At 42.7% G+C, this 15586-nt stretch overlaps 1 long non-coding RNA gene across 2 annotated transcripts in view; it reads right to left on the bottom strand.

Annotated features, from left to right (window-relative positions):
* Positions 1–1475: 1475 nt before the first annotated feature.
* LOC114673228 (uncharacterized) overlaps positions 1476–15586 on the bottom strand; it is a 47990-nt gene continuing 33879 nt past the window's right edge. Inside the window, exons 2-6 of one of the 2 annotated variants that reach the window (XR_013412832.1) lie at positions 12707–12890; positions 12366–12599; positions 6181–6304; positions 4827–4901; positions 1476–1810 (exon numbers count right to left, since the gene is read on the bottom strand). This is a non-coding gene — a long non-coding RNA (uncharacterized LOC114673228). Of the gene's footprint in view, positions 1811–4511; positions 4902–6180; positions 6305–12365; positions 12600–12706; positions 12891–15586 lie in introns of those variants that run through there. The other variant, XR_003723941.2, reaches the window with a different exon arrangement.

Here is a 15586-nt window from a genome sequence, read left to right on the forward strand (position 1 = left end):
GCGCGGTGGCTCAAGCCTGTAATCCCAGCACTTTGGGAGGCCGAGACGGGTGGATCACGAGGTCAGGAGATCGAGACCATCCTGGCTAACGCGGTGAAACCCCGTCTCTACTAAAAATACAAAAAAGTAGCCGGGCGAGGTGGCGGGCACCTGTAGTCCCAGCTACTCGGGAGGCTGAGGCAGGAGAATGGCGTAAACCCGGGAGGCGGAGCTTGCAGTGAGCTGAGATTCGGCCACTGCACTCCAGCCTGGGCGACAGAGCGAGACTCCGTCTCAAAAAAAAAAAAAAAAAGAAGTGAGGTTTATTTACAGTAGAAAGGGATTCTACAGTTTACAAAAGGATTTGCCAAAGCCTTCTTTGAAGTGCTGTGCTCTCCAGGGACTAGCAGAAAAGCTTTTGATTTATAAACCCTTCCCTTGCATACTCTGAAGCAACCCTTAAACACATGGTCAATTTCCATTTCAAGTTCTGTTCAGTTTAAGTCACAATCTCCCAAGTTGCAGTGTGGAGCACTGTGCTTGGCACAGTGGGGGAACAAAGATGAAGACTTGTGTTCAAAGAGTAACCGGCAGTGTCAACTCTCTCACAGAGGAGACCTCTAAAGACCTTTTCAAAAACTATTGCCAGGTACAATTTAGTGAGAACTCTCAGTATCATTCATAAATCCCACAAAGGGGGCAGATGTGCTCTGGTCTCCGCTGCCTCTGGTCTCCCAGGTTGTTTGGGCCTCCAGGAGGCTCTGCTGTAGTCAGAAGGGAGGTGAGAGAGTGATGGTGAAGGAGGAACAGCGAGTCTGTATTCCTTATCAACACCATCATGGTGCAGAACCCACAGAAGGAGCCCTGCAGTACAGTGAGGGAGAATTTTTGAAATTATGACAAAAGGTGTTACAGGCGACTTGAAAAAACAAGTCCAAGTAATGCCTGGGGGCTGGGGAAAGCAAGGAGGGAACAAGAGGCCTTTTCAAGTTATCTGTGTCCCCAGCCAGCCTGGTAGTTTACTTCCCTTACAAGCACCTTCATACCCTTGCCATCAGCAGCCTGCCTGTGCTGCTGATGTTGTCACAGGGGGAGGCAATGTGGGACAAATTAAAGTTATCCCTGAAATTTCTTTTCTTTTCTTTTCTTTTTTTTTTGATACAGAGTTTTGCTCTTGTTGCCCAGGCTGGAGTGCAGTGGCATGATCTTAGCTCACTGCAACCTCCGCATCCCGGGTTCAAGCCATTCTCCTGCCTCAGCCTCCCAAGTAACTGGGATTATAGGCACGCACCATCAAGCCCAGCTAATTTTATGTAATTTTAGTAGAGACGGGGTTTCACCATGTTGGCCAGGCTGGTCTCACACTCCTGATCTCAGGTGATCTGCCTGCTTCAGCCTCCCAAAGTGCTCGGATTACAGGCGTGAACCACCGCGCCCAACCCTAAATTTTTATTTTATTGTTCCTACTTGAAATTAGTTTCTCTATTGATAACATCTTTCAAAACAAGGATATATTTCTTTTTTGAAGTAGAAAAGATACAATAAAAGCTTTAAAAAACAAAACAATGAGAGAGTGCAGAACCCACCCTATTGGGTCTTTGTGAGGATTAAATGAGATGATGGCACGCCCAGGGCGCAGGGCCTGCAAGTGAGGAGCGTCAGGGCAGGAAGCCTCCAAAGCCTCGTTGCTGCTGTGGCTGTGTGGTTGTGGTCGTTGCTGTTGGACATCGAGGGGTTTAGTAGTATTGTTGTGGTGGGACTTTGACCGGTAGTTTTACTTCTCCATGCCGTGGCTAAGTCATCAGTAAAATCAGAACACGCTCTTCCCAGCCTGAAAGCAGGATGATGGATTGGAAGACCTCATAATACCATTTCTAATGTCCGAAATCTCTGTTTTTGTGGCTATACTGGGTTTGGTGACCTTTGATCTTAATGCAATGGAAGGGCAGGGGGATGATATGAAGTATCCCATCTATTTCTGCGTAATTCAGTACCTATATTCACTCAGGCATTCGAGAAACATGTATGCAGCTTCTGCCTTATTCCCATTGTATGGATGAGGAAACTGAGGCTAATCATCCCTGTTACATTACGCAGTCTGAATCCCTCGCTGTGCAGGCAGTGGGCTCTCTGCTTGCATTGACTTTGATATTAAGAGCTCAAGGAGTTGCATGGGAAATCGGGATTTTGGTAGCTTGAAACAAATGGCTCCCTGGAATGGGTCGTGTCTTCCTGGGTCATTGTCAGCAAATCAATATCCGACTGTGCCACCCAGGGTGGTGCTCACCTCATCAACCCTTGCCACCTAAGAAGTTACAGAGAAGACCAATAATCTGACAAAATATCAATAAAAGTGTCTCAAGTAAACCAGAGGGGAGGAGATATGCAGGCAGCTCTTGGGGAGTCCATAAATCTGGGCTGATAAATTACCTGGGCAGGTGCCTCTGCCACCAGCATCCTGGCTCAGGACAGGAGCAGCATAATTACCTCTCTGGCGGTAGTTATCTGGAGTGAGCCAATCCATTTTTCTTTTTCATTACCATTGAATTTCAGGAAAGTGTCCTCTGCAGGCCCCTTTTATCTAAATGTTGGATTTATTTGATGACTCTACTAGGTCTGATGACAAGGGCCAAAGCATGCCCTGCAGTAAGGAGGACTCGGTCCCTGAGCCTGCCACGCGAAGGGTGCTCTCAGACGGCATGATGGGTGGGTTGCTAGACAGCCAGCCATTCATAACCGTCATCTCCATCAGTGGTGCCATTAATTTTCCTTCCTTTCCTGTTTTCCTGCTCAGTGGACTGGCTGGGCCCAACTCAAAGCAGTGGGAAGAGGGTGAGAATAATTCAGGATTTTAGGGAGGATTTCTCTGCTGAGACAGGTAGGAAAAGGGGCAGCTGGCCAGCAGGCCTCTTTCCCTGCATCCAGCTCTAACCTCCTCCTCCTCTCTGCATGTTCTGTTGCAGTAAGAGCCCCAACAGGATTCCAGGATGTCCTTTTCTAAGCAAATTGCCCCAGCTCCCCTGACACTCTAGGGTCCAAGTTGCATCCCAAAGTTAGGTATCTTTTCTTCCAGGCCCCTTGCCTAGGCTTTTCTGAGCAATGTCAGCTTCCCTGAAAAGCAGCTAAGTGTCTGGGTCTGGCTACTATGGAGACTCACATAAGACTCAACATAATAATGGCTTATACCAGACAAAATTACTCTCTCACATAACAGTTCTAACACTGGCTATTGAGGCCTCATGTGATGACTCTGCAGTGTTTGGACCCATATTTCTTCCATCTTTTATTTATTGTTGTTAATTTGTAGGCCTCATTAATTTTATAAAATATAGATCAATTCCATGTCCTCATTCCATCCAGGAGGAAGGAAGAACAAGAAGACATGAAAAGTAGAAGCCTTCCCTTTAAGGACAACCTGTATGGTGCACACAATTACTCGCCTGCCATTGGTAGGAAATGGTCACATGGATGCACCTTGCTGCAGGGCACACTGGGAAGTGTAGTTTTTATTTTATGCAGTTTAAATTTCAGGATCTGTAATGAAAGGAACAAGTGGAGAATATATGGGGGTGAGGTGGGTAGGAAAGGGCTGGCTGGCCACAGTAAGTGGAACATGTAACAAGTGTTTTGGAGATTTGAGGTGAAGCTGGCAGTGGAGTGGGAAAAGAGTTACGTCTATTCGGTCTTTTTTTTTTTTTTTTTTTTTTCGCCTTCCTGACTTCCTGGAGACTCCATTCTTTTCCTTTGACCTTTCTCAACCTTGACACAGGTATGTGGCTTTTTTCTTTTTTCTTCTTCTTTTTGTTTTATTTTTATTTTGAGATGGAGTTTTTTTGCTCTTATTGCCCAGGCTAGAGTGCAATGGTGTGATCTTGGCTCACCACAACCTCTGTCTCCCAAGTTTAAGCAATTCTCCTGCCTCAGCCTCCGAGTAGCTGCGATTACAGGCATATGCCACCACGCCCAACTAATTTTAGTATTTTTAGTAAAGTTGGGGTTTCTCCATGTTGGTCAGGCTGGTCTCGAACTCCCAACCTCAGGTGATCCACCCACCTTGGCCTCCCAAAGTGCTGGGATTACAGGCGTGAGCCACGGCTGCTTTTTTTCTTATCTTAATTTAGATTTTCCAAAGTGCCTCCTAGGCCATCTAAAGCTCTGGGATTCACCAGACTAAGTGAGACCACATGGAAGTTTAAAGAAACTGTTGTTGGGATCCACTCTGTGCCGGACACTATGCTGGGTGTTGGGAATACAGCAGAGAGTAAGACACAGATACACTTTTCCCCTCCTGGAATGGGGCCTATAGCATGAAAAAATTACACAAATACACATGAAATGATAACTATGACTTCTGCTTCTGGCTAAGATGGAATAACAGGGACTGGATTTACCATTCTGCTGGAAACACTAAAAAACTGGAAAAAATATATAGAACAATGATTTTAAACATTAGGCACGAAGCAAAGGGGGCACAATGATCCCTGAAAGGCAGGAAAGATAAAGGCAAGCCCTGTGAGTATTTCAGCTTTGTAGATCTGAAAACGTTTTTATTTCTCCTTTGTTTCTGAAAGGCATTCTTGTAGCGTTTAGAATTTTAGAGCATTTTAAATTGTTTATCCACCATGTTCACACTTGAATGATTTCTGTGGAGAAATCTGCTGTCATGCATATATTTGTTCTTCTGTGCATAATGTGTCTTTTTTCCCTTTGGCCGCTTTTTTTTTTTTTTTAGTCATTGCCTTGGAGCCCTTTGATTATGATGCAATGTATTAGGGTTCTCTAGAGGGACAGAACAAATAGGATAGATGTATATATGAAGGGGAGTTTACTAAGGAGTATTGACTCACATGATCACAAGGTGAGGTCCCACAATAGGCCGTCTGCAAGCTGAGGAGCAAGGAAGCCAGTCCGAGTCCCAAAACCTCAAAAGTAAAGAAGCCGAGAGTGCAGCCTTTAGTCTGTGGCCGAAGGTCCAAGAGTCCCAAAACTGAAGAATTTGGAGACTGACGTTTGAGGGCAGGAAGCATCCAGCATAGGAGAAAGGTGGAGGCCAGGAGACTCAGCCAGTATAGTCTTTTCACATTTTCCTGCCTGCTCTTATTCTGGCTACGCTGGCAGCTGGTTAGATTTTGCCCACCCAGATTGAAGGTGGGTCCACCTTTTCCAATCCACTGACTCAAATGTTAATTTCCTTTGGCAACACCCTCACAGACACACCCAGGAACAATACTTTGCATCCTTCAATCCAATCAAGTTGACACTCAATATTAACCATATTAACCATTACATGTGACTTGGTGTTTTTGCCTTTCTTGGTTTTTTTTTTTTTTTTTTACTGTTTTGAAAACATTAATTACCAGCAGATCCACACCATAAGAAATGTTAAACAAAATCTTTCGGGCAGAAGAAAAATGATACCAGGTAAAAATATGGATCCCACAAGGGAATAAAGTGCACTGGAAATCGTAATTACACAGGTTAATATAACATTTTCTCTTATTATTTAAATCTCTTGAAAAGGTCATTGATTATTTGAAGACTAATAACAACAATGTAGTGTTGGCTTTACAACATATGTCGAAGTAAAATGAATGACATCAATATCATAAAGGCATAGAGAAAAGAAATGGAAGTATACTAGTCCAGGGTTCTCACATGTGAAATGGTATAATACTTCAAGATACACAGTGATAAGTGAAGCGCGCCTAATATAAACCCTAAAGGAACCACTAAAATACCAAAACAAAGAATTATAGGTAATAATATAATAAAGGAGATAAAATGGAATCAGAAAAATACTCAATTATTTAAAAAGAAGGCAGAAATAAAGAAAAAGTGAACAAAGAACAGATGTGACAAACAGAAAACAAAGACTAGGTTATGTGTAAAAACTAAGTGTATTAATAATCACATTAAGTGCAAATGGTATAAACACCATCAATTAAGTGTGGAAATTATCAGATTAAAGAGCAAGACTCAACTATATGGTATCACAAGAAATACGCTTTAAATATTAAGGTACAAACAGATTAAAAGTAAAAGGATAGGCCGGGCACAGTGGCTCACACCTGGAATCCTGGCACTTTGGGAGGCCAAGGTGGGAGGAGGGTTTGAGGCCAAGAGTTCAAGACCAGCCAGGGCAACATAGTGAGACCCCATCTCTACAAAATATACAAAAATTAGCCAGGCATGGTGGCGTACCTGTAGTCCCAGTTTCTTTAAAGGCAGAGGTAGGAGGATCACTTGAGCCTGGGAGGTCAAGGCTGCAGTGAGCTGTGATTGCACCACTGCACTTCAGCCTGGGTGACAGAGCAAGACCCACTCTCTAAAAGAAAAAAACAAAATAAAATAAAAGGATAGAAAACTATATTTCATTCTAGCAATAATCAATAAAAAGCAAGAGTGGCTATATTAATATCAGAATAGATTTCAGGGCAAAGTATGATATTACCAGGAATAAAGTGAGTCATTCGATAATGATAAAGATTTCAATTCATCAAGAGAATATGAGTCCTACACTCAGATACATGAAGAAGCAGAGCTTAAAAACAATGAAACAAAAATAGATAGAACTGCAAAGAGAAATCGACAAATCTATACAGTGAAAAACTTTCATATCCCTCTTGTCGACGAAAAGAGTTGAAGTCTGTAAAATATTAGAGAAGATTTATTCTGAGCCAAATATGAGTGACCATGGCCCATGACTCAGCCCTCAGGATGTCCTGAGAACAAGTGTCCAAGGTGGTCGGGGTACAGCTTGGTTTTATATATATTTAGGGAGGCCTGAGACATCAATCAAATACATTTAAGAAAAACAATGGTTTGGTTCAGAAATGCAGGACAACCCAAAGTGGGGAATAGGGGGCTTCCAGGCTGTAGGCGAATTTAAACATTTTCTGGTTGACAATTGGTTGAGTTTGTCTAAAGACCTGGGATAGACAGCCTAGGCATGGTGGCTCATGCCTATAATCCCAGCACTTTGGGAGGCCCAGGTGGGTGGATCACGATGTCAGGAGATCGAGACCATCCTGGCCAACATGGTGAAACCCAATCTACTAAAAATACAAAAATTAGCTGGGCATGGTATTGTGTGCCTGTAGTCCCAGCCTCTTAGGAGGCTGATGCAGGAGGATCATTTGAACCTGGAAGGCAGAGGTTGCAGTGAGCCGAGATTGCACCACTACACTCCAGCCTGGGTGACAGAGTGAGACTCTGTCTCAAAAAGAAAAAAAAAAAAAAAAAAAAACCAAAAAAAAAAAAAAAACACAAAACAAAACCTGGGATAGACAGAAAGGGAATGTTCAGGTTAAGATAAAAGATATGTAGAACAAAGTTCCTTTGAAGTCTTATAGTGGTTGCCCTTAGAGACAATAGATGACAAATGTGTCCTATTCAGATTTTAGTTAATCTCTTTAGGATTGGGAGGATCTGAGAGAAAAAGAGCTAGCTATGTTAATAGAGATTCTTACAGATGCAAATTTTCCCCCACAAAGAACAACTTTGCAGGGCCATTTTAAAATATGACAAATAAATATGTTTGGGGGTGAGATATTTTGATTTTTGATTTTCTTCTTTGTCTCGTAATGTTATGCCAGAGTGAGGTTGGAAAGTAAATCATGATATATAGTGTTAAATAAAATCCATCTGATGAGAATTTATGATTTGTTGGGTATGACTCCCCAGATCCCTTAGATAGGAATTTGGGCAAGATAAAAATACCAGTTTAGTCCTCACTCTCGTAATAACTGGTAGAACTGTCACATGCATCCGTGTGAAGGGACCACCAACAGGCTTTGTGTGAGCAACAAGGCTGTTTACTTCACCCAGGTGCAGGTGGGCTGAGTCCAAAAAAGGAGAGCAAAGGGTGGTGGGATGATCGTTAGTTCTGATAGGTTTTGGATAGGCATACAAAGTACCTTCTTAAGGGCAGGGAGAATATTACAAAGTACCTTCTCAAGGGCAGGGGAGACTATATCGTATCACTTAGGGTGGGGCAGAAACAAATCACAATGGTGGAATGTCATCAGTTAAGGCTATTTTCACTTCCTTTGTGGATCTTCAGTTGCTTCAGGCCATCTGGATGTATATGTGCAGGTCACAGGGGATATGATGGCTTAGCTTGGGCTTAGAGGCCTGACATTCCTGTCTTCTTATATTTATAAGAAAAACAAAACAAAATAGTGGTGAAGTGTTGGGGGAGCAAAAATTTTTGGGGGTGGTGTGGAGAGATAATGGGTGGTGTTTCTCAGGGCTGCTTCGAGCAGGATTGGGGTGGCGTGGGAACCTACAGTGGGAGAGATTAAACTGAAGAAAGATTTGGGGATAAGAGGTGATATGGTGGGGTTAGAAGGAGCATTTGTCACATAGAATGATTGGTGATGGCCTGGATGCAGTTTTGTATGAATTGAGAAACTAAACAGAAGACACAAGGTCCAAATAAAAGAAGGAGAAAAATATGTATTAAAGGACTAAGAATTGGGAATACCCAGGACATCCAATTAGAGAATGTCCAAGGGGGTTCAGCGTAATTATTTGCTTGGCTGGCGAGCTTTTAGGCTCTATCCTTGAGTTTTTTGATGTTGTCATATACTAGGCCAGATTGATTTAGATAAAAGCAACACTCTTCATTAAAAAATATACAGATTTCCCTTTTGTCAGCAGTGAGTAAGTCAGGGCCTGGGCAATTTTGGAGGAAAGAGAAATGCAAAGTCAGCAATTGTTTGTTAAAGAAGGATTAGAAATGGCTAGGAGAGAGTGAGTGAGATTGATAGTGTGGTGGAGATAGCTGGGGAGAGGTAGAGGGTGGCATAAAAATGGGAATGAGAATAAGAGTGAGTATAACAGTAAAGAATATGACTTCATCAGGGTGAAAGTATTGGAGTGTGTCCTGCCAGCAAAGATCATCTATCCACTCCATGAGGGAGTCAAGAGTGGAGGACTGGGGATAGATTTTCACAATGGAAAGGAAATGAGAGGTTTTAAGAGGCAGGCTAACAGCTTGTAACCTACATGGAAGAGGATATTAAATGATGACAGAATAGAATGGGCCTGTGAGACTGGAAGGAATTTTTTTTTTTTTTTTTTTTTTTTTTTTTTTGGTCTAAGAACCATCTGCCTTGAGTGGAAAGGGATTGATAGGTGGAAACTTCAATAGGAGAGTAAGTAAGAGTGACCAACAAGAAGAAAAACTGGCCATGAGGGACAGCAGTTAGAATGCTAGCTGCTTTTTTAGCTACCTTATCATCATAAGCATTGCCTTGAGCGATGGAATCTGATGCTTCTTGATGGCCCTTGCAGTGAACGACTCCAGTTTTCTTTGGAAGTAAAGTGGCTTTAAGAAGAGTTTTTATTAAGGAGGATTAATGATGGAGGACTCTTGTGTAGTGAGGAAATTTCTTTCTGCCAATATAACAGCATGGTGGTGCAGGATATGGAAGGCATATATTGACTCATATCTTGAGTCAGTATAAATATTGATGCATGGTCCCTTTGCGAGAATGAGGGCCCAAGTTAAGGCAATGAGTTTGGCTTGCTGAGAGGTAGTGGAGGGGGGCAGAGCAGTAGCCTCAATGATAGATGTGGAAGATACTATAGCATAGTCTGCCTTTGCTGGTAAGTGGCGATTAGGCCTGGTGGAACTGCCATCAATAAACCAAGTGTGATCAGGGTGAGGAACAGGAAAGAAGGAAATATGGGGAAATGGAATGAATGTCAGGTGGATCAGAGAGATACAGTCATGGGGGTCAGGTGTGATATCTGGAATACTGTGGGAGGCCGGATTGAAGTCCAGGCCAGGAAAAATGGTAATTGTGGGAGACTCAACAAAGAGTGAATATAGCTGAAGGAGCTGGGGGGCAGAAAGTCTATGTGTCAAGTGTGAGGAAAATAGATTTTGAAAGTTATGAGAACTGTAGAGAGTAAGTGTAGCATAGCTTGTGATTTTGAGGGCCTCTGAAAGTGTTAAAGCAGTGGCAGCCACTGCACGCGGATATGAGGGCTAGGTCAAGTTGTTTGGACAGAAATGCTACAGGGCACGGTCACGGCTCTTGTGTAAGAATTCCGACTGCACAGTCCTGTACTTTGGCTGTGTGTAATGAAAAGGGTTGGGATGAGTTAGCGAGAGCTAGTGTGGGAGCAGCTTTTAGGGCTGTTTTTTAAGGAATGGAAAGGGGAATGGGGAAAGGATTTAGGATTTATGGGGTCAGCTAGGTTTATCCAGAACAGAATAATGGGTTGTGGAGGAAGGTATTGAGGATAGGAGAGTATATGGGTTTGACACCACAGGGTGGATAGGCAAGACAATTTGGTTGATAAGGTACAGATCCTGGACTAACCTGTAAGACTTGTCTGGTGTTTGGACAGGTATAATTGGGGGAATTGTAAGAAGAGTTTATAGTCTTTAAAATGCCATGCTGTAACAGGAGAGTGATAACAGGCTTTAATCCTTTTAAAGCATGCTGTGGGATGGGATACTGGCATTCAGCAGGGTAAGGGTGATTAGGTTTTCATGGGATAGTAAGGGGGGCATGATCAGTCACCAAGGAGGGAGTAGAGGTGTCCTATAATTGTGGATTATACTTGTCCAATACCCACACAGTTATGGAGGCAAGGGAAACACGCCCTTTAAAAGAAGGTAATGGGGAGCGGGTAGCCTCCGTATTTATTAAGAAGGGGACTGACTTACCCTCCACTATAAAAGTTACCCAAAGCATCTGTGATGGTCCAGGAGGCTCCCAAGGCGATCGGGCTGTGTCAGTCTTCAGCCACTAAGCCGAGAAGATCTGGGAAGAAGTCAGTCAGAGAGCCTTGGGCCAGAGTTCCAGGGGCTCTGGGAGTGGCTGCCAGGTGAGTTGGACAGTCTGATTTCCAGTGGGGTCCCGCACAGATGGGACACAGCTTAGGAGGAAACCTGGGCTGTGGGCATTCCTTGGCCCAGTGGCCAGATTTCTGGCACTTGAAGCAAGAACCTGGAGGAGGAGGTCCTGGAGGAACACCTGGCCACTGCGGTTTAGGTGTTCTGAAGTTCTAGTGTGCTGGAGATGTGGTTGGGGTTTCTCTCACAGCACAGGCAAGTAATTGCTACACTTCTCTATTATTGTACACCTTGAAGGCGAGGTTAATTAAGTTCTGTTGTGGGGTTTGAGGGCCAGAATCTAATTTTTGGAGTTTTTTCTAATGTCGGGAGCAGATTGGGTAATAAAATGCATATCGAGAATAAGATGGCCTTCTGGCCCCTCTGGGTCTGGGGTGGTAAAGCATGTAAGGGTTATTGCCAAATGGACCATGGACTGGGCTGGGTTTTTATATTTAATGAAAAAGAGCCTAAATGCTAACTGATTTGGGAAAAGTCTGATAGAGAAAAAGGAGCATTAACCTTGACTATGCCTTTAGCTCTAGCCACTTCTTTAAGAGGAAATTGTTGGGCAGGTGGGGGAGGGTTAGTCACGGAACAAAACTGTAAGCTGGACCGGGTGTGAGGAGGGGAGGTGATAGAAGGATTATACGGTGGGGGAGCAGAGGCTGAGGAAAAATTGGGACCTGGCTTGGCCTGGCGAGGAGCAGCCTGGGGAGAAGTGGAGAGGTCAGATGAGTCTGTAGAAAAGAAGGATTCAAAGGACTCAGAACTTGGGGTGGAGACTGAAGGAACAGACAGGAGAGAAAGAAGAAAGATTTGGGATGAGTTGCATTGGGAGCAGAGACTAGGGAGCGACCGATGTGTAAAAGAATGCCTGGACGTCAGGCACCTCAGACCATTTGCTCATTTTTCAAAAAAAAATCATCCAGGTCTTACAAAATGGAGAAATCAAAAATGCCATTTTCTGGCTACTTGGAACTATTGTTGAGTTTGTATTGGGGCCAAGCGGTATTGCAGAAGAAAATAAGACACTTAGGTTTTAGGTCAGGTGTGAGTTGAAGAGGTTTTAAGTTTTTGGTAACACAGGCTAAGGGAGAAGAAGGAGGAATGGAGGGTGGAAGGTTGCCCATAGTGAAGGAAGCAAGCCCCGAGAAAAGAGAGGGTAGAGACACGGAGAAGGGAGGGGGTGGTGAGCAGCCCTGGGCTGCAATGTGGGTGAGCAGCCAAAGCAGGCATCCCTGCAATTGACCTGCCACCAAGGAAATGTGGGTGAATGACCAAAGCAGGCGTCCCCACGATGATCAGACACCAATGAAATGTGGGTGAATAATCAGGCAGGCATCCCTGCAGTGATTAAACACCAAGGGAAGACCGTCTTCCCCAAGTCCGTGACCGGCACTGGAGTTTTGGGTCCGTGGATAAAATGTGTCTCCTTTGTCTCTACTAGAGAGGAAAAGAACTGGAATTGGAAGGACAGGGAGATTGAAGGGTAGCAAAAGAGACTGGAGAAGAGAGTGAAAAGACCGCTTACCCGATTTGAAATTGGTGAGATGTTCCTTGGGCTTGTTGGTCTAAGGACCCGAGGTCATAAGTGGATCTCCTCACGGAGTGAGGGTGAGGACAGGGGACTGGTCTCCTGAAGGAGTCCTCCTGTTCCGGGTCTTCAGCACCAAATGTCACTTGCGTCCGTGTGAAGAGAGTCCACCAACAGGCTTTGTGTGAGCAACAAGGCTGTTTACTTCACCTGGGTGCAGGCAGACTGAGTCTGAAAAAGGAGTCAGCAAAAGGTGGTGGGATTATTATTAGTTCTTACAGGTTTCGGATAGGCGTACAAAGTACCTTCTCAAGGGCAGGGAGAATATTACGAAGTACCTTCTTAAGGGAGGGGGAGACTATATCGTATCAGTTAGGGTGGGGAAGGAACAAATCACAATGGTGGAATGTCATCAGTTAAGGCTATTTTCACTTCTTTTGTGGATCTTCAGTTGCTTCAGGCCATCTGGATGTATACATGCAGGTCACAGGGGATATGATGGCTTAGCTTGGGCTCAGATGCCTGACAAGAACAAGTAGACACAGAGTCAAAAAGGATATAAAAGACACATCAAACAACTAGTTCTAATAGGCATTTATAAAACTCTGTACCCAACAATAGCGGGATACATATTATAATCAAATGCATGTGAAACACTGATCAAGATTGATTGCATAAACAAAGTCTCGAAGAATAAATCAAAAGAAAAATTAAGAAGTATTTTGAACTGAATGAAAATTAAAACCTGACATACCAAAATTTATGACATTCCATGAAAGCAGTACTTTAGGAGGAATTTGTGGCACAAAACACCTATATTAGAAAATGAGAAAGGTCTCAAACCAATGGCTTCGGCTTCCATGTTAAGAAGCTGGAAGAGCTTAGAGGAGCAATTTAAGCTCAAAACAGAGAAAAGATAATAAAGATCAGACCAAAAATTAATGAGATAGACAACATATTAACATAAATTATAATAAAATCTAGTTGAGAAGATTAATAAAATAATAACTGTATATCCAAAGGATTGAGAAAAAAGAGGGAAATTATAAATCACTAATATCAGAAATGAGAGAAGATTGCTATCAGTTCTACAGGTATTAAAATGAGTGTAAAGGAATAGTATAAACAACTTTATGCAAACAAACTTGACAACCTATGTAGATAAATTTGTTTAAATACATAAATTACCAAAGATCATTCAAGAAGAAATCGACTGCCAGGATAATCCCATGCCTCTTAGAGAAATTGAATAATTGAACTTGCAGTTAAAAATCTCCCATGAATAGCTAGGTGCAGTGGCTCACACCTGTAATCCCAGCACTTTGGGAGGCTGAAGTGGGAGGATTGCTTGAATTCAGGAGTTCAAGCCCAGCCTGGGCAACAGCAACATAGTGACACCCACATCTCTAGAAAAACTAAAAAGTTAGACAGGCATGCTGGTGTGTGCCTATAGTCTCAGCTACTCACGAGGCTGAAGTGGGAGGATCACTTGAGCCCGGAAGTTTGAGGCTGCAGTGAACTATGATCATACAACTGCATCTAGTCTAGGTGACAGGACAAGACTTTGCCTCAAAAACAAAAACAAAAACAAAACAAAACAAAGCCTTCCCTCTAGAAAACTCAAGACCTAGATAGCTTCTCTACAGAATTCTACAAAATATTTAAAGATGAAATAATATCAAATCTACACAAAGTTTTCCATACAATTGAAGAGGAGGGACCACTTGCTAACTCATTCTGTGAGTCCAGTATTTCCCTGTGCTATGGTTTGAATGCTTTTGTCCTTTCTTGATTTCGTGTTGAAACCTAATCCCCAATGCAACAGTATGGGGAGGTGAGGGCTTTTGGGAGGTATTTACATCATGAGAATTCTGCCCCCATGGATGGATTAATGCTCTTATAAAAGGGTTTGAAGGAGAGAGTTCACATCTTCTGTACATCTGCCTTCTGACATGTGAGAACACAGCATGTCTCTCCTCTGCAAGATGCAATGTTCAAGGCACCATCATGGAAGCAGAAAGACTGTACCCTATCCTACTGGTGCCTTGACCTGGAACTTCCTAGTCTCTAGGACTGTGGGAAATAAATTTCTGTTCTATATAAATTATATAGTCTCAGGTATATTCCTATAGCAACACAAAACAGACTAAGACATCCTGATATCAAAATCATGCAAAGACATTACTAGAAAAGAAAACTATAGAATGGTATTCCTCATACACATAGGTTTAAGGTTTTTAAACAAAATTCAGAAAATCAAATCCAGCAATATATAAGATAGAAAATGCATCATGGTGGCCAGGCCCAGTGGCTCAAGCCTGTAATCCCAGCACTTTGGAAGGCCAATGCAAGTGGATCAACTGAGGTTGGGAGTTTGAGACCAGCCTAACCAACAAGGAGAAACCCCTTCTCTACTAAAAATACAAAATTAGTCGGAAGTGGTGGTGCATGCCTGTAATCCCTGTTACTCAGGAGGCTGAGGTGGGAGAATTGCTTGAACCCTGGAAGCAGAGGTTGTGGTGAGCCGAGATTGCACCATTACACTCCAGCCTGGGTGAGCAACAAGAGCGAAACTCCATCTCAAAAAGAAAAAAGAAAAAAGAAAAAAAGAAATAAAGAAAAAGAAAAAGAAAAAAGAAAATGCATCATGGCCAAGTGGAATTTTTCTTAGAATGCAAGGCTGGTTTAATATTAAAAAATCAATCAATGTAATTCTTGATATTGTAAAACCAAATGATCATTGCACTAGATGTAGTACAACTATTTCACAAAATTCAAGAGCCATTTCTGATAAAAGCTCTCAGCAAAGTAGGAATAGAAGTAAACTCTTTCATCTTGATAAAGGGCACCCACAATATATCAGCCACTAACATCATACTTACTGATGAAAGACTGAAGGCTTTTTGCCTTGAGATCAGGAACAAGGTAAAACCCAGCATCACCACTCCTATTTGACAATGTAGTGGAGGTTGTAACCAATGCAACAAAGCAAGAAAAAGAAATTAAGGGCATCCAGATTTAAAGGATTAAAGAAAGAAGTAAATCTGTCATTATTCACAGATATAGAATCTATTTTTAAAAGCTATACTTTTTACTGAAAAATGAGTTTAGCAAGTTTTCAGGACTTGCTAATCAATACACAAAAATCAACTGCATCTCTACATATTGGGAATGAATAATTGGAAATTGCAATAGAAAGTCAATATCATTTGCAATAG

This window comes from Macaca mulatta, chromosome 1 (assembly GCF_049350105.2).
Source record: "Macaca mulatta isolate MMU2019108-1 chromosome 1, T2T-MMU8v2.0, whole genome shotgun sequence".
NCBI classification, from domain to species: domain Eukaryota; kingdom Metazoa; phylum Chordata; class Mammalia; order Primates; family Cercopithecidae; genus Macaca; species Macaca mulatta.